This window comes from Schistocerca nitens, chromosome 12 (assembly GCF_023898315.1).
Source record: "Schistocerca nitens isolate TAMUIC-IGC-003100 chromosome 12, iqSchNite1.1, whole genome shotgun sequence".
Classification (NCBI taxonomy): domain Eukaryota; kingdom Metazoa; phylum Arthropoda; class Insecta; order Orthoptera; family Acrididae; genus Schistocerca; species Schistocerca nitens.
The window spans coordinates 97,806,855-97,826,387 of NC_064625.1; positions in this window are offsets into that span (position 1 = coordinate 97,806,855).

A 19,533-nucleotide genomic window follows, 5' to 3' on the forward strand; every position below is an offset into this window, starting at 1 on the left:
AGGACTAGTATTCCAAGAACAAAATATGTTGCGGCGACATGGCTTAGCTAAATCCAGGGGAATTATTTCCAGAATGTGCGCTGTTATGTAACTTTCAGGCACATTAAAAAAGGTTGTAGGAAAATATCCGCTACCAGTCACAATAAAAGGTTATTTATTTGTCACACCACCGGTTTCGGGATTGCGCCCATCCTCAGGTGTTTATACATTCATGTACATGTTTATACAGCTGGAGGTCACTGTATAAATACAAAAAAATTATTTGCTGGTGACTAAACAAATACAAGTGGGACAACTGTAAGTGGCAAGGCAGCATCTGAGCCGCGCGGGATTGGCCGACCGGTCCAGGACGCTGCAGTCATGGCCTGTGCGGCTGGTCCCGGCGGAGGTTCGAGTCCTCCCTCGGGCATGGGTGTGTGTGTGTTTGCCCTTAGGATAATTTAGGTTAAGTAGCGTGTAACCTTAGAGACTGATGACCTTAGCAGTTAAGTCCCATAAGATTTCACACACATTTGAACATTTTGCAGCACCTGACGTAAATATATCCGTACTTAAGTAAAGATGAAGCATAATTGTTATAGTTAACGCTGCGGTGACGGTTTTGCCACTTAGTTACACACTTATCATTTTCACGTCCATATTTCAGTTTTATAAAATTTAGCTGCATATTTCACTATTACGATGTGCACTCGTGAAATACACTATGTTTACATACAAACATGTAGACTGTGGTCAAAAAACTTAGACGTAGCAGATGTAAAGATGTTGCTCATACAGAAACATGTAGGTTATGGTCAAAGAACTTAGCCACAGGAAGTGCAAGGGTGTTGCACATATAGAAACTTAAAAAAGCAATTATAGGTTGCAAAGTTTTTTGATACACATTATGAAACTTGTTTTTCTTTGGATCCAAATTTTTGTCGGAGAACTTAGATCTGGGAAGTACAATGATGTTATATATATGAAAATACTAAAAAGCTATTACAAATTTAAAAAATGACGTCTATAACTGTATTGAGCCACACTGTTGTCAGAGAACTTAGATCTAGGAAGCACAATAATGTTACGCACATGAAATTTTGAAAGCTGTTACAAATTATACAACGCCAGTTACAGCTTGCGTTTACAATATGACTATTACAAATTACGATAATGAGTCTTGGACTGTTGTATGACTGCTACATCGAATTTCTATAGTATATTACTTTGTTATTATATCAGAGGATAATTAGTTTCTGTTTTTGAAGGAAGTTTCATAATAGCACACAATCCGTTGCAGAGTGACAGATTCATTCTGGAAACAATTCCTCAAGCTGTAGTAGTTACGCCATGTTTCCGCAATATCCTCCCTTCCAGAAGTGCTAGTCCTGCAGGTTTCACACGAGAACTTCTATGAAATTTGGAAGATTGGGATGCGCTGCTGGCGGAAGTAAAGCTGTGAGGACGAGAGTATTGTAACAAGGCCAGTTCTATTCCAAGCCGGTTCTATTCCAAAATACCGTTATCCATGATGGCGGCCGTGTCGTCAGAGTCGTTATGAACTGTTTTCATAACACCGTCACCCTTCCAAAGCATCGTTAGTCGAAGGTCGCACGCAATGTATCCGGCACGTGGTGCCTCTCTAATTGTTATTACCGTAGCGGGTTGTGACATAGAGAGAGTCCATTCCAAAGCATCGTTAGTAGACAACAACAAGGTCGCACGCGGTGTATCCGGCAAGTGGTGGCTCTCTAGTCGTTAGTACCGGCGCGGGGTTGTGACATAGAGAGAGAAACCCTTTCTGGAACTCGAACCCTGCTCCTCCTGGGTGGAAAGGCCAAGTGCTCCCACCTAACACAATTAAACCACCAGACACACATCGAATTGATAGGAAATTAAAAAATGCCGGAGCCCTTTCTGGGACTCGAACCCTGATGCTCCTGGACGGAATGCTCAAGTGCACCCCCAACACATGAAACCCGTCTAGATGCGGGAGAGGAAGGTTAGGTTAGTGTACTTTATTTATTTTGGTCGAGAAACTGACGCAAAGATCGATCCTAATTGCGTAATTAATCACAAAGATAGGCCCTAATTACACAACTATATGCAAAGCACTACAGAAGGACGGCATAAAATCGCAATACGCCGCGAAAACTGACGATACCATACATCTGGTGTTATCCTGCCAAGAAAAAAATTCGCAGAACCACTCGAAACCAGCGACAGAAACATCGAAACTCTACCCTACACCTACAAGCTGCCAGAGTTGATATTAGCTAACTTTGAGAAGGGTGTATTTCCCGCTTTTCATGTATGCGTGTTTCTACTGCATTACAGAGAAGTTATTATCAGAGTTTTTTTTTTTCTTTGTATACGTCTACGGCATTGCATGTTTCGAATTCTTTAAGTTCAAAGGGCTCCATGTACAATTAATCTTAAATAGAGTGATGGTAGAAATGCTGTCTGGACGCTTCCATACGAGGTCTACTTTTTTCGTATTTGATCTTCGTGGTCCTTATGCGCAATTAATGTTAGCTGCAGTAGAGTCGTTTGGTAGTTACCTTGAAGTGAGGGTCTCTAAATTTTGTGTTTACAGTTCCTAGGAAAGAACACCGTCCTCCAAGGACTTCTGTTTGAGTTCTGAAAGCAGCTCCATGGCACTTACAGGTAACAAATCTAGAAGCCATTCGCCGAAATTCTTCAACATGACCTGGAACGGATCAATCCCACCAGTGAAGTAAGCATGACGATAGTAATACTTCACCTGAAAGTTACTGGATTATTATTCCTACTCATCAGCATTAACTTGCATTTTTTCCGCATTTAAGGCTAGCGACCATTCATCACACCAAATGGAAATTTTGTCTAAATCGTCTTGTGTCCTCCTACAATCACTCAGCTTTGATGACTTATCATAGACCGCTGCATCGTCGGCAGACTACTGACCCGCCAAATCATTTAAGTATAAAGAGAACAGCAGCTATCCAATTGCACTGGGCTGCATATTGGATATAGCCACTCTCGTATCTCTGAGCCTGATACATATGCTCGTGCCCTCGTTAACGGGCTGCGATGGGAGATCGTGTCATATACCTTCCAGAAATCTAGAATATGTAATCCACCTGTTACCTTCCTTTATAGTTCTAGATATATCATGTGAAATAAAGGCATGCCGAGTTTTGAACGAATGATGCTTTCTAAAATCAGGCTGATTCATCAACATAAACAGCTTAGCCTCAAGAATCTTTATTATATTCGAACTGAGAATACGTACAAAGATTCGGGAGCAGTCCGAAGTTAGGGATATTGGTCTGTAATTTTGAGGTCTGTTCCTTCATCTTTCTTGTATACTGGAGTGACCAGCGCTTTCTTTCGTTCCTTTATACCATTCGTTTCGATCTTCGTATTGGACGAGAAAGAAAGAGAGAGAGAGAGAGGCGGGGTGATGGATCAATTCCCTGGAGTACTCCTTCTAAAATCTAACAGGAATGCCATCCGGGCCAGATGATTTGTCTGTTTTTCAAATCTTGACGATGCTTCCTTATGTCAGTTATACATCTTCCATACGGGGGTCCGTCCGAAGGTCAAGAGACTGCATGTTTGTACGGTTTTCATGCTTGAACGATGTCTTAAACGTGAAATTTTAAACTTAGGTTTGGCTTTTGATATCTTCAACTGCTGCACCAGACTGGTCAACAAGGAACTGACTGGAATCCTTAGACTCGCTTACCGATTTTACACACGGTCTGAAAGTTCTCGGCTCCCTGCCAAATCTTTTGCTAAGTTGTGACGATGGCAGTTACGTGCTTCACGCATTAATATTTCGGCAGCCGGCTAATGGCTTACGAGACCTCGATTCAGTCTATTAAACGTGCTTGATTCGATTATTCTATTCCCTACAGCTTACAGCCATGAAATATCGATCAAATTATACATCATATTCGTTTTCCATTAATGTCGATGGTACTTCATTCCTAAATATACGGCTTACAAGTAGTATTGTTTAGTGCTCGTCGCAGTTATGAGTACCGGTAACTACAAGCGAGGTTCATTACAAAAGCGAATCATTACAAAAGCGATACTATCTGACTCGAAATAGCAAGGTATCTATGACAGGGTATGCTAATACACAGAAAATTCGGTGCATAACTGATTCTTTGTCTATGTGATGCACAAAACTAATTTCATTTTGTTTTGAGGTTATTTATTTATTTATTGATTTTAGGTTCAGAAGCTATCCCCGATAGCCCCGCATCGCCATCACTGTCAAGATGGTACTTACTTCCGGAGGAGGGTTGGCTCTGAGCACTATGGGACTCAACTGCTGAGGTCATTAGTCTCCGGAGGAGGGGTATGGAAAAGATGATAATGATGACGATGATGATGATGTAATATTTCTCTGTGAAATAATAAATATCGAGTAAGAGCACTACATATTTTGGAACACAACCTACGAGCAGCTTAGAGACAGAAGTGATGACACTTTCTGCGGGACCTGACCATCATTTTGCAGAACAATGCTCAAGCACGTAGAGTGCAAACCGTTACTGATTTGTTTGACTGATGGGATTGCTGAGTGATGTACCACCTACTGCGGTCCCCTGACGTAAGTCCTCGTGAGTTCATCTCGATTTCTGACTGAAGGAAACACTTCACAGCAATTGCTTGACGACTGCTGCAACTCATCGATTAACAGACCGCGCCACTCGAACTGTCGACACATGTGACACTGCTAAGAGCATCACTTGCAAGGGTTATACACTATGCTGGAGACTACTTTGAAGGTCAATAAAACTTTGAAAGACATATTTATTTTGTACGAGCTGTAAATAAATAGGGTCCACTGTTAAATGTCCAATCCTCGTATATAAACTCTCTCCTAGTATCCACCATGTTCTACAAGACGAGTCCCTTACAACAGAGTATACCACAGAGGTGCATGTGTGGTTGATGCTTTAGAAATACGCAGTGTGTTGCCTCTACAGTTGCTAAATTCATCGTAGCATCCACAGTGAGTAAATGATACACTGTCACTGTTGCGGCCAAAGATGCCAATACAGAGATAGAATGTATTGTACTTAAACTGACAACAGCCTCGATTTTTACATCAGTCTATCGCACACACTTGTTCAATCTATTTCAGTAATGTCCAGCCTCGTACCTATCCATATATCCTCAATTTACACTATAACTTTGATGCCACTGACTGATCTCCATGACAGCAACAATATCTCCCTTCCTGTAATACTATTACTTGGAGTGCAATAAGACTCTCTTCACCAACTGTTCGGTGTTGTAATCAAGGAAGAAATTAACCGCATATTTACCTTCTCAGAGGAATCGAAAGTATAGGACCACTCAGATTACGTTTCGCAGACTCATCCATCATTCAATTTGATTTCGTTTGGCTCCCATACAACTCAGCTGATGACGCCATTCTTACGTGCTCTCCGTCCCACACAGCAACTTGTGTGATGAAGACGCTCGATCTGCTCACCACACAACGAATTCAACCACTGGTGGTGTTAAAGATTAATATGTTTTAGAACAGTTAGTCTAATTCTGAAGACGACGCTAGTTTGACTGATTACGGCATTGGTCTTCCGCTCCTAGTCTGCTTCTGTCTGTAACGGCAGGCTCAATTCAACGTCATGCTTATCTGTTGAACAAAACAAGAGTTAGTTTTACACGTTACAACAAGTAAAAATCAGTGATAGTGGTCAAGGTTCATGGCTGGCCTTGAGAGCATCTATCTTTTGTTGTGACCTTCATTATCATCCTTTAAACTGACTGGCGTGGTGATTTAGCGTCTCTGCTTAACTCAAATAGTTAAGCCCAGACTCGGCTAGCGTCGCTAATACGTCTCTACAACACTCCTACGGCCCAAATCATCAATAAGCTCTGTCGATCACGCTATTGCGTGCGATCAGCCACCTGATTTACGTCTATCTATAACGGCTCAAAACTCGTCTTTTCACACAACATCCTCATCGCACCGATTAAGAATTATCCATGTTTGATGCGTCCCTATCGCCTAATTTCGATTGACTGGCCACCGGATAGTCGTTTTGATCACCGGACTCACACTATCAACACAACTGAGATAACAGGTGCGTCTCGAACACTACTGCGTCGGACAGACCACTTCATAATTATCACCCGAAACACCCACAATCGCCATACGCCGATAACGCACCGGGTGGGTCCTGAACACTACCGCGTCGGACGTCATACCAGGCACTCATCTCAAGAAACGCAACACATTCGGTGGGACGCAATATCAACCTACCACATCACAACACGCTCAACACACCCAAATCCATCCACCACAGAGCCAGATTTTATCCTGAAAGCTCTCCGGTCCAATAGCCTTGCCATAAAATTTTGTATAGGAAGTTATCTACATAAGATAACCCCTTCTATAATTAATCTAATACTTCTAAATATTGGTCGTGTCATAGCTGAAACAAATTTTCTATACTAAGCGACCCAGTGGTCCCCATACAACAAAATTTAACATCAAACACATAATATACACACAATCCATGCCAAAATAAGACAAGCACATGAAAATAGGAAAATAAATACACACAACATAAAACAAATAATCACAAAACACAAATAAAACACTGCCTATACTAATACAAATAAACATCGCCAACAAATCACAAAAATCTAATCTAATTATACACTACATTGTTCCCGGCCGCGTTCTTCCGCAGCCGAGTGTGCAGCCCTAGTCATTCTTGTCTGTTTTGCGCAGTTTGCGTACGGCCAGGGTTCGCCGGACGTATTTTGATTATTTGTGTAGGTTCTGGATTGCGGTCTTCACTCGCTCTCCAGTTCTGCAATGGTTGATCCCTTCCATTTTTATTGGTTGGTTTCCAGTTATTATTACCCTGGTTCCACCTACGTTCCTGTGGCGGATAATGTATGTCCTCTATTATCGCGTCACTGTGGATTGTTTCTTCAAGTTGCATGCTTTGTGAGCTGCACCGCGGAACTTACCCGTAAGATGACAATGGTCTCTACGAGGAGTCTCAGCTTTTCTATCTAAGACCAGCCCGCAAATATGACAATTAACAGCCTTTTCATACAAGTCATCATTTTCCTTTGATTTGGTCATGGGAATATTGATGCTGTAGAGCTTGTGAACTTGCCATGAAAGTTTTCCAAGCTCAGTGAGAAGCCAAACCGAAGGATCGCCCCCTACATAAGACTGATAGCTATTAAGTTTACAATCATATGCGCATACAACTTGGAACGCACCCGCATAAGGTACATGTTTTTGTGTGAAGGTTGTGTGTGAGGCTAAGGGATTCCCTTCACAACGAGTAATAGGAACCAGCAAGCATCAAAATCGGCGTACACAACAAAAGGACAACGCTGCTGGTGGTGAGAATTTTTAAATTTAATGAAGTTATTTTCCTCAGTGGGCATCTCGTGGTCGTGCGGTAGCGTTCTCGCTTCCCACGCCCGGGTTCGATTCCCGGCGGGGTCAGGGATTTTCTCTGCCTCGTGATGGCTGGGTGTTGTGTGCTGTCCTTAGGTTAGTTAGGTTTAAGTAGTTCTAAGTTCTAGGGGACTTATGACCACAGCAGTTGAGTCCCATAGTGCTCAGAGCCATTTGAACCATGGACGATAAATAGTTTGGACAAGAAGAGAATAGAAGCTTTCGAAATATGGTGCTACAGAAGAATGCTGAAGATTAGATGGGTAGATCACATAACTAATGGGGAGGTATTAAATAGAATTGTGGAGAAGAGGAGTTTGTGGCACAACTTGACAAAAAGAAGGGATCGGTTGGTAGGACATGTTTTGAGGCATCAAGGGATCACAAATTTAGCATTGGAGGGCAGCGTGGAGGGTAAAAATCGTAGAGGGAGACCAAGAAATGAATACACTAAGCAGATTCAGAAGGATGTAGGTTGCAGTAAGTACTGGGAGATGAAGAAGCTTGCACAGGATAGAGTAGCATAGAGAGCGGCATCAAAGCAGTCTCAGGACTGAAGACCACAACAACAACAACAAGAACAGTTATCATTCGCCCTAAGTTTTACAAAACTTATTTCAGATCTATATATTTTTCTTATTTTAATGTACATCTCTTTGTAGTCGCTGCTGTTATGAGATCTGTACTTAAACATAAGAAGCATAATCCTGATGCTGTTGAGGTATGGTTTAAACCAATTATTTAGTCTCTGTGGTTTATGAGCTTGGTTAGTATTCTGTCTTTTTACTAATCTGGGACAACACTCATCAAATATTCTTGCAATTTCCTCTATAAATAATTTGCTTGTGTTATTCACACACATATCTTTGTACAAGATGTCATTCCAGTTGACTGACCTTAATCTAGTTCTAAACTCTCTTATGATGCATTCATTCATAGGTCTAACAGTTTTGTGTTGTTCATCTGGAATGCTGACTGGAACTGTAATCCATAGGACATCAAGGTCAGCTAGGCCTAACTTGACTACTCCAATTTCAACATTATTTTCATGGATACTACTCATTATATTGTCTAAGCATGCATTATATCTTGTAGGCTTATCATTTAGACAATAGCAATCAAAAGCTCTTAGGCTATCCAAGAATTCCAATATGATATGACTCTGTACCCTGATATCCATATTAATATCACCAAAAATTAAGATTCTTTGGTATTTATATTTAGGCTTAGTTAGTAAGACTAACAGTTTTTTTTAAATTTACTATAAATTCATATTCACTAGAATATGGTGTGTGATGTACAGATGCAACAATAATATTATGTTTACGTATATGTACAACTGCAGCCTCAAAGGTGGTGTCTATACACAGGTCTGTGACATCAATAGTTAAGTATTGTAGATTTAGTCCATTCTTAATATACACTCCTGGAAATGGAAAAAAGAACACATTGACACCGGTGTGTCAGACCCACCATACTTGCTCCGGACACTGCGAGAGGGCTGTACAAGCAATGATCACACGCACGGCACAGCGGACACACCAGGAACCGCGGTGTTGGCCGTCGAATGGCGCTAGCTGCGCAGCATTTGTGCACCGCCGCCGTCAGTGTCAGCCAGTTTGCCGTGGCATACGGAGCTCCATCGCAGTCTTTAACACTGGTAGCATGCCGCGACAGCGTGGACGTGAACCGTATGTGCAGTTGACGGACTTTGAGCGAGGGCGTATAGTGGGCATGCGGGAGGCCGGGTGGACGTACCGCCGAATTGCTCACCACGTGGGGCGTGAGGTCTCCACAGTACATCGATGTTGTCGCCAGTGGTCGGCGGAAGGTGCACGTGCCCGTCGACCTGGGACCGGACCGCAGCGACGCACGGATGCACGCCAAGACCGTAGGATCCTACGCAGTGCCGTAGGGGACCGCACCGCCACTTCCCAGCAAATTAGGGACACTGTTGCTCCTGGGGTATCGGCGAGCACCATTCGCAACCGTCTCCATGAAGCTGGGCTACGGTCCCGCACACCGTTAGGCCGTCTTCCGCTCACGCCCCAACATCGTGCAGCCCGCCTCCAGTGGTGTCGCGACAGGCGTGAATGGAGGGACGAATGGAGACGTGTCGTCTTCAGCGATGAGAGTCGCTTCTGCCTTGGTGCCAATGATGGTCGTATGCGTGTTTGGCGCCGTGCAGGTGAGCGCCACAATCAGGACTGCATACGACCTAGGCACACAGGGCCAACACCCGGCATCATGGTGTGGGGAGCGATCTCCTACACTGGCCGTACACCACTGGTGATCGTCGAGGGGACACTGAATAGTGCACGGTGCATCCAAACCGTCATCGAACCCATCGTTCTACCATTCCTAGACCGGCAAGGGAACTTGCTGTTCCAACAGGACAATGCACGTCCGCATGTATCCCGTGCCACCCAACGTGCTCTAGAAGGTGTAAGTCAACTACCCTGGCCAGCAAGATCTCCGGATCTGTCCCCCATTGAGCATGTTTGGGACTGGATGAAGCGTCGTCTCACGCGGTCTGCACGTCCAGCACGAACGCTGGTCCAACTGAGGCGCCAGGTGGAAATGGCATGGCAAGCCGTTCCACAGGACTACATCCAGCATCTCTACGATCGTCTCCATGGGAGAATAGCAGCCTGCATTGCTGCGAAAGGTGGATATACACTGTACTAGTGCCGACATTGTGCATGCTCTGTTGCCTGTGTCTATGTGCCTGTGGTTCTATCAGTGTGATCATGTGATGTATCTGACCCCAGGAATGTGTCAATAAAGTTTCCCCTTCCTGGGACAATGAATTCACGGTGTTCTTATTTCCATTTCCAGGAGTGTATATTGCAACACCCCCATGTCCAATTGTTGATCTGCAGTAACTACTAGGTAAGGAGTAACCAAATGGAATATTGAGGTCAATTTCTGATGAATATAGCCAGTTGTAACTCTTCAGGCTTTCCCGGCGATCTAATGACATCTTGGGTTGTCGGGTGTTCTGCCGGATATCAGCGTCGTACTTGCACGATATTTCGGTCACGTAGCTCGCAACCTTCATCAAGTGCGACCTGAGACTGAGACTTCGGTCCCTCCCCCGAATCAACCAAACAACCACAACATCATTCGACCTCCAGGAATCAAAAATTAGTAAGCGTGGACGACATGGATGGGGACGGCGGGTACGAGGCGCTGCGTGGGAGTGTGGGTGGGCCGCGAGTCGTGCCCAGACAGTCCGCGCAATTGCGATAGACACTGCGTCCGGATGGCGCAGTGGTTAACACAACTGCGAAGTACGAAATCTCGGGTTCGAACCCCGGCTCAGCACAAATTTTCACTCGTCGCCGATAATTCCGCATAAAGTCCCGAAGCAGCTGACAACAATAGTTCCGTTTCCTTTCCTTCCACTCCCCAAAACCTTCAATTCACATAATAAGAAGTAAATAATAAAATACTATCATCGACAAACTGCGCACCATTTCATATAATGTTATTAGATTTTGCAACCATGCCCTTGACAAGAGACGCTCGAGGTGATTCCGTGCTTAAATTAATTTCTCGTATGTTTATCTTATCGACTGGCCGGGGATTATACATATTTACGGCCGGTTAGAGGTTAACGATACGAACTTGCAGCATCACGTCTACGACGCCGATCTGCTGCAGAGTTCCAGAGCATGTCGGAAGATTTACGACCGAGAAAAATGCGGAGCAGTTGCCCTTATCCGTCTTGGCAGACGAGCTACAAGACGGTCGGTGCGATGACACCAGAGACAGAAGTGTCTCGAAACGAACTTGGAACAACGGTCGCAGTCTGTTTTCGATTGCACCCGACACGGTGAAGCCTGACATCGATTTCACCCAAACTTGTGCTTTCCGGCATTTTTTATCAAAAGCGAAGAGGTTTTATGCAGAACATTTGAAATGTTTTTCGAGTATCAAAACCGTGACATAAATGGCCGTATCTTTTGGTTGCACTAGCGTAGATACTCCAAATTTTTACACTGCCAAGGGACCATAGACCTTAATGTTGTTGTTATCGTCTTCAGTCCAGAGACTGGTTTGATGCAGGTTTCCATGCTACTCTATCCTGTGCAAGCTTCTTCATCTCCCAGTACCTACTGCAACCTACATCCTTCTGAATCTGCTTAGTGTATTCATCTCTTGGTCTCTCTCTACGATTTTTACCCTCCACGCTGACCTCCAATACTAAATTGGTGATCCCTTGATGCCTCAGAACATATCCCGCCAACCGATCCTTTCTTCTAGTCAAGTTGTGCCACAAATTTCTCTCTCTCCAATTCTATTCAATACCTCCTCATTAGTTATGTGATCTACCCATCTAATCTTCAGCATTCTTCTGTAGCACCATATTTCGAAAGATTCTACTCTCTTCTTGTCCGAACTATTTATCGTCCATGTTTCACTTCCATACGTGGCTACACTCTATACAAATACTTTCAGAAATGACTTTCTGACACTTAAATCTATACTCGATGTTAAATTTCTCTTCTTCAGAAACGCTTTCCTCGCCATTGCCAGTCTTCATTTTATATCCTCTATACTTCGACCATCATTAGTTTTTTTGCTCCCCAAATAGCAAAACTCCTTTTCTACTTTAAGTGTCTCATTTCCTAATCTAATTCCCTCAGCATCACCCGATTTAATTCGACTACATTCCATTATCATCGTTTTGATTTTGTTGATGTTCATCTTATACCCGCCTTTCAAGACACTGTCCATTCCGTTCAGCTGCTCTTCCAGGTCTTTTGCTGTCTCTGAGTTTCGCCGAAGACATTGTAATTCTGTAAAAGTTTTTATTTCTTCTCCATGGATTTTAATTCCTAATCCGAATTTTTCTTTTGTTTCCTTTACTGCTTGCTCAATACACAGATTGAATAACGTCGGGGATATGCTACAACCCAGTCTCAATCCCTTACCAACCACTGCTTCCCTTTCAGTGCCCCCCGACCCTTATAACTGCAATCTGGTTTCCGTACAAATTGTAAATAGCCTTTCGCTCCCTGTATTTTATCCCTGCCGCCTTCAGAATTTGAAAGAGAGTATTCCAGTCAACATTTTCAAAAGCTTTCACTAAGTCTACAAATGCTAGAAACGTAGGTTTGTCTTCCCTTAATCTATTTTCTAAGATAAGTCGTAGGGTCAGTATTGCCTCACGTGTTCCAACATTTCTACGGATCCAAACTGATCTTCCCCAAGGTCGGCTTCTACCAGTTTTTCCATTCGTCTATAAAGAATTCCTGTTAGTATTTTGCAGCGGTGGCTTATTAAACTGATAGTTCGGTAATTTTCACATCTGTCAACACCTGCTTTCTTTGGGATTGGAATTATTATATTCTTCTTGAAGTCTGAGGGTATTTCGCCTGCCTCATACATCTTGCTCACCAGATGGTAGAGTTTTGTCAGGACTGGCTCTCCCAAGTCCGTCAGTAGTTCCAGTGGAATGTTGTCTACTCCCGGGGCCTTGTTTCGACTCAGGTCTTTCAGTGCTCTGTCAAACTCTTCACGCAGTATCTTATCTCCCATTTCGTCTTCATCAACATCCTCTTCCATTTCCATAATATTGTCCTCAAGTACAACGCCCTTGTATAAACCCTCTATATACTCCTTCCACCTTTCTGCCTTCCCTTCTTTGCTTAGAACTGGGTTTCCACCTGAGCTTTTGATATTCATACAAGTGGTTCTCTTCTCTCCAAAGGTCTCTTTAATTTTCCTGTAGGCTGTATCTATCTTACCCCTAGTGATATACGCCTCTACATCCTGACATTTGTTCTCTAGCCATCCTTGCATAACCATTTTGCACTTCCTGTCGATCTCAGTTTTGAAACGTTTGTATTCCTTTTTGCCTGCTTCATTTACTGCATTTTTATATTTTCTCCTTTCATCAATTAAATGCAGTATCTCTTTGGTTACCCAAGGATTTCTATTAGACCTCGTCTTTTTACCTACTTGATCCTCTGCTGCCTTCACTATTTCAGCCCTCAAAGCTACCCATTCTTCTTCTACTGTATTTCTTTCCCCCATTCTTGTCAATCGTTCGCTTATGCTCTCCCTGAAACTCTGTACATCCTCTGGATTAGTCAGTTTATCCAGGTCTCATCTCCTTAAATTCCCACCTTTTTGCAGTTTCTTTAGTTTTAATCTACAGTTCATAACCAATAAATTGTGGTCAGAGTCCACATTTGCCCCTGGAAATGTCTTACAATTTAAAACGTGGTTCCTAAATCTCTGTCTCACCATTATATATTCTATCTGAAACCTGTCAGTATCTCCAGGATTCTTCCATGTATACAACCTTCTTTTATGATTCTTGAACCAAGTGTTAGCTATGATTAAGTTACGTTCTGTGCAAAATTCTGCCAGGCGGCTTCCTCTTTCATTTCTTCCCCCCAATCCATATTCACCTACTATGTTTCCTTCTCTCCCTTTCCCTACTGACGAATTCCAGTCACCCATGACTATTAAATTTTCGTCTCCCTTCACTACCTGAATAATTTCTTTTATCTCATCATACATTTCATCAATTTCTTTATCATCTGCAGAGCTAGTTGGCATATAAACTTGTACTACTGTGGCAGACGTGGGCTTCGTATCTATCTTGGCCACAATAATGCGTTCACTATGCTGTTTGTAGTAGCTTACCCGCATTCCTATTTTTTTATTCATTATTAAACCTACTCCTGCATTTCCCCTATTTGATTTTGTATTTATAATCCTGTATTCACCTGACCAGAAATCTTGTTCCTCTTGCCACCGAACTTCACTAATTCCCACTATATCTAACTTTAACCTATCCATTTCCCTTTTTAAATTTTCTAACCTACCTGCCCGATTAAGGGATCTGACATTCCACGCTCCGATCCGTAGAACTTCAGTTTTCTTTCTCCTGATAACGACGTCCTCCTTAGTAGTTCCCACCCGGAGATCCGAGTGGGGGACTATTTTACCTCCGGAATATTTTACCCAAGAGGACGCCATCATCATTTAACCATACAGTAAAGCTGCATGCCCTCGGGAAAAATTACGGCTGTAGGTTCCCCTTGCTTTCAGCCGTTCACAGTACCATCACAACAAGGCCGTTTTGGTTAGTGTTACAAGGCCATATAAGTCAATGATCCAGACTGTTGCCCCTGCAACTACTGAAAAGGCTGATGCCCCTCTTCAGGAGCCATACGTTTGTCTGGCCTCTCAACAGATACCCCTCTGTTATGATTGCACCTACGGTACGGCTATCTGTATCGTTGAGGCACGCAAGCCTCCCCACCAACGGCAAGGCCCATGGTCCATGGGGTGGAGTTGACTCATATAATTCGTAATTTTATAAAGAATAATACTATCAGTGTTCATAATGATTGGTTCTATACTTTTTTAGTTAGACTGCACGCAAATGTAACAAAAGTCATTTCGAGTTAAACGCGTTTGAAAAATTAATTCTCGTAAACTAGAAATTCTAGGAATTCCGAGATAGTTAAGCTAACGACTTATGCAATAAAAAAATCGGGTTTTTTGAACCTCTTAATGTGGTTTCTCCCTTTAGGTTGCGGGAATACGCTTCCTTTGTAAAGGAACATTTGAAAACGCAGTTCAGCGTCTCTCTTTTTGCTTTACCACTCTCAATTTCATTTCCTGTTTCGTCAATGAGCGTCTGCACAGTAACTTTGACACCGCTGTCAGCTTTTACATATGAGCAAAATTTCGTTGGGTTTTGCGAGACATGTTTACCTAGCGAGGGGGTTCGCATGCGGACCCATGTTTCCTGGACCTTTTTTGGTTTTACTGTCGTATACATTCAGCCGTGTCAGTTTTCATTCTTTCATCTATATCTACATAAACACTCCGAAAGCCACCATACTTTACGTGGCGGACGATTCCCTGTATTACTACTAGACATTTTTTCCCCGCTCCAGTCGGAAACAGAGTGAGAGAAAAAGGACTGTCTACATGCCTATGTATGAGCACTGATTTCTCGTTTCTTATCTTCGTGGTCTTTCTGCGAAATGTATGTTGGCGCCAGTAGAATCGTTCTGCCGTCAGCTTCAAATGCCGGTTCTCTAAATTTTCTCAGTCCTAGAAAAGAACGTCGCTTTCCCTTCAGGGATTCCCATTTGATTTTCCGAAGTATCTCCGTAGTACTTCCGTGTTGTGCGAACGTACCAGTAACGAATCTAGCTGAATTTCTTGGATGTCTTTCTTTAATCCGATCTGGTGCGGATCCCAAACACTGGAGCAGCACTCAAGAGTAGGTCGCACCAGCGTTCTATGTGCAGTCTCCTTTACAGGTGCACCACTCTTTCCTAAAGTTCTTCCAATAAACCGAAGTAGACAGTTCGCCTTCCTTACCACAATCTTCACTTACCCATTTCACTTCATATCGGTTTGCAACGTCACGGCCAGATATTAAACAACGTCTACCTGTCAAGTAGGACACAACTAATGCCGTATCCGAATATTATGGGTTAAATTTTAGGGTTCCGTACGTCCATCGGTAATAATGGAACCCGTATAGGATCATTTTGTTGTCGATCTCTCTGTTTGCCTGTCTGTGCAACCGACCACTAAGAAACCCTTTTTTCACTAACGGTGAATGTATTAAGTTGAAATTTATGTTACATACTAAGGTCTATGGTCCCTTGCCCATGTAAAGTATTTAACCTTCTAAGTCAAAGCAATTGAAAGATGTGGCCATTTATGCCACAAATTTTGACACTCGCAAACGCGCTCACCATAACCGATAGGGCACTTCCAGTTGATCTGGATTCATGCAATTTGGCAAGAACCCATTTTGTGAATTTGTAAGTATGTCGCATACTAAAGTTTACGGTCCCTTGGTGGTGTAAAACATTTAAGCTTCTAAGTCAATGCAATCAATACTCACAAACCGACTCATCAAAATCTGTGCGGTATTTCTCGTTGACCTAGAATCAAAAATTTTGCAAGTAGCGAGGTTTCAGAGTACAAGTAAAGGAAAAATCCGAAAGTCTATTTGTAATTATATAATATGCAAAAAAAAATTTGGGTGTACATAAAGTCCGGGAACACTTTCAATTATTTATTGCACAAGAACCAAACATTGTACAGGTATCACACATATGTCGCGCCGGCCGCGGTGGTCTAGCGGTTCTGGCGCTGCAGTCCGGAACAGCGGGACTGCTACGGTCGCAGGTTCGAATCCTGCCTCGGGCATGGGTGTGAGTGATGTCCTTAGGTTAGTTAGGTTTAGGTAGTTCTAAGTTCTAGGGGACTTATGACCTAAGATGTTGAGTCCCATAGTGCTCAGAGCCATTTGCACCATCACACATATGTCTTTCTGAAGAGAAACCATGAAAGTTGTTTTTCATGCAAACCGCCACTGCGTAGTTTGGCAATTTGCCGATGGTCAGCGTTAGTCGCAAACATGGCGAGTTCAGGTGCGGAGCGAGCTTTCTGTGTGTTGGAGTTCGACAAAAAAAAAAAAAAACGTGTGCTACAGCTATTCAACGGATGTTTAGAACCAAGTACGGTAAGAAGCCACCAACAATGTACCACCTCTACTACGTGATGTAGCAGAGGTCCGGGAGAGAATATGGGAAGTGACTGCCACAGTCGACGATGTCACGCAGGGACGGGTATGGCAAGAATTCGATACCCGTATTGACGTCTGCCGGGTCACACATGGTTCGCATATCGAACGTTTCTGAAAATAAAAAACACTTTCAGAGTCTCTCTTCAAAATGCAATATGTATGACATCTGAACAATGTTTATTTCTTGTGCAATAAACAATTGAAAGTGTTCCCAGACTTTATTTACACCTTGTATTTTGTTACTGTCTAAAGTCCTGGAATTCCAGGGACCTTAAATCTTGTCGGTATCCATATCGATAACAGGCAAAAATCGACGAGATCCTCGATTTCCGAGATGCATGAACTGTCTATATACGTAATTAAGATCGTACGGAATCCTCGGTGCGCAAATCGTACTTGCACTTATCCGGATGTTTACCTGCTCATTCACATTAACTTACATTTTTCCAAAAAAATGGTTCAAATGGCTCTGAGCACTATGGGACTTAACATCAGAGGTCATCAGTCCCCTACAACTTAGAACTACTTAAACCTAACTAACCTAAGGACATCACACACATCCATGCCCGAGGCAGTATTCGAACCTGCGACCGCAGCGGTCGCACGGTTCCAGACTGTAGCACCTAGAACCGCTCGGCCACTCCGGCCAGCCATACTCCGACCTTCGTTAACAGTCTACAATGGGGCAGCATGTCAAACGCCTTCCGGAAATTTAGAAATGTGGTATCTGCCAATTGCCCTTCATCCACAGATTGCAGTATACACAACGTGATGAAAAGTATCTAGACACCCCCAAAACCATACGTTTTTCATATTAGGTGCATTGTGCTGCCACCTACTGCCAGGTACTACATATCAGCGACCTCAGTAGTCATTAGATATCGTGAGAGAGCAGAATGGGCGCTCCGCCGAACTCACAGACTTTGAATGTGGTCAGGTGACTGGGTGTCACTTGTGTCATACGTCTGGACGTGAATTTTCCACGCTCCTAAACATCCGTAGGTCCACTGCTTTCGATGTGATAGTGAAGTGGAAACGTGAAGGGACACGTACACAACAAAAGCGTACAGGCCGACTTCGTCTGTCGACTAACGGAGATCACCGACGGTTGAATAGGGTCGTAATGTGTAATAGGCAGACATCTATCCAGACCATCACACAGTAATTCCAAATTGCATCATGATCCACTGCAAGTACTATGATAGTTACGCGGGAGGTGAGAAAACTCTGATTTCTTGTTCGAACGGCTGCTCATAATCCACACATCACGCCAATAAATGTCAAATGATGCATCGCTTGGTGTAAGGAGCGTAAACATTGAACAGGGGAAAAACGTTCTGTGAAGTGAGGAATCACGGTGCACAATGTGATGATGTCTCAGGATGTGGACATGAATGCACGGTGAACGTTATCTGCCAGCGTATGTAATGCCAACAGGAAAATTCAGAGGCGATGGTGCAATGGTGTGGTCGTGTTTTTCGTAGAGGGGGCTTGCACCCCTTGTTGTTTTGCGTGGCACTATCACAGCACATGCCTACATTGATGTTTTAAGCACCTTCTTGATGCCCACTGCTGAAGAGAAATTCGGGGATGGCGATTGCATCATTCAACACGATTAAGTTCATAATGCACGGCCTGTGGCGGAATAGTTACACGAGAATAACATCCCTGTAATGGACTGGCTTGCACGGAGTCCTCACCTGAATCTTACAGAACACCTTTGGGATGTTTTGGAACGCCGATTTCGTGCCAGGCCTCACTGACTGACATGGATGTCTCTCCTCAGTGCAGCACTCCGTGAAGAATGGGCTGCCATTCCCCAAGAAACCTTCCAGCACCTGATTGAACGTATGCCTGCGGTAGTGGAAGCTGTCATCAAGGCTAAGGGTGGGCCAACACCATACTGAATTCCAGCATTACCGATGGAGGGTGCCACGAACCTGTAAGTCATTTTCAGCCAGGTGTCCGGATACTTTTGATCACATAGTGTATCATGTCACAAAAGGGCAAGCTGAGTTTCGTACAAACGGTGCTTTCTAAAACGGCCTCAAGGAAGTGTATTGTATTCGAACTGAGAATATGTTCAAGAATTCTGCAGAAAACCGATGTTAAGGAAATTCGTCTTTAATTTTGCACGTCCATTGTTTTACTCTTTTATGTACAGGAGTCACCTGCGCTTTTTTCCACTTGGTTCTAGCTTTGCGCGATAAATGCAATGCGCGTTAAGCGGCCAATGCCGTGCGGTACTCTTTGTAAAACTGAACTGGGATTCCATGCAGGACCTGGCGATTTATGTGTTTTCATCTCTTTCAGTTGCTTCTCTACGTCAGGGACGCCCACTAGTCTGTATTACGTACGACACGCGTGGTACAGTTTCTGCTGCTCGCAGATCTCCTGAAGGCAGTTCCAAGAGAGGGCGGAAGCCGGCGTCAGAAGTTGTTGCCAACGACGCACTGTTTGCGACATGCGCCACGAAGCGTGTAATAAATCGCGCGCTGAGATCAGGGGTCAGAATTCT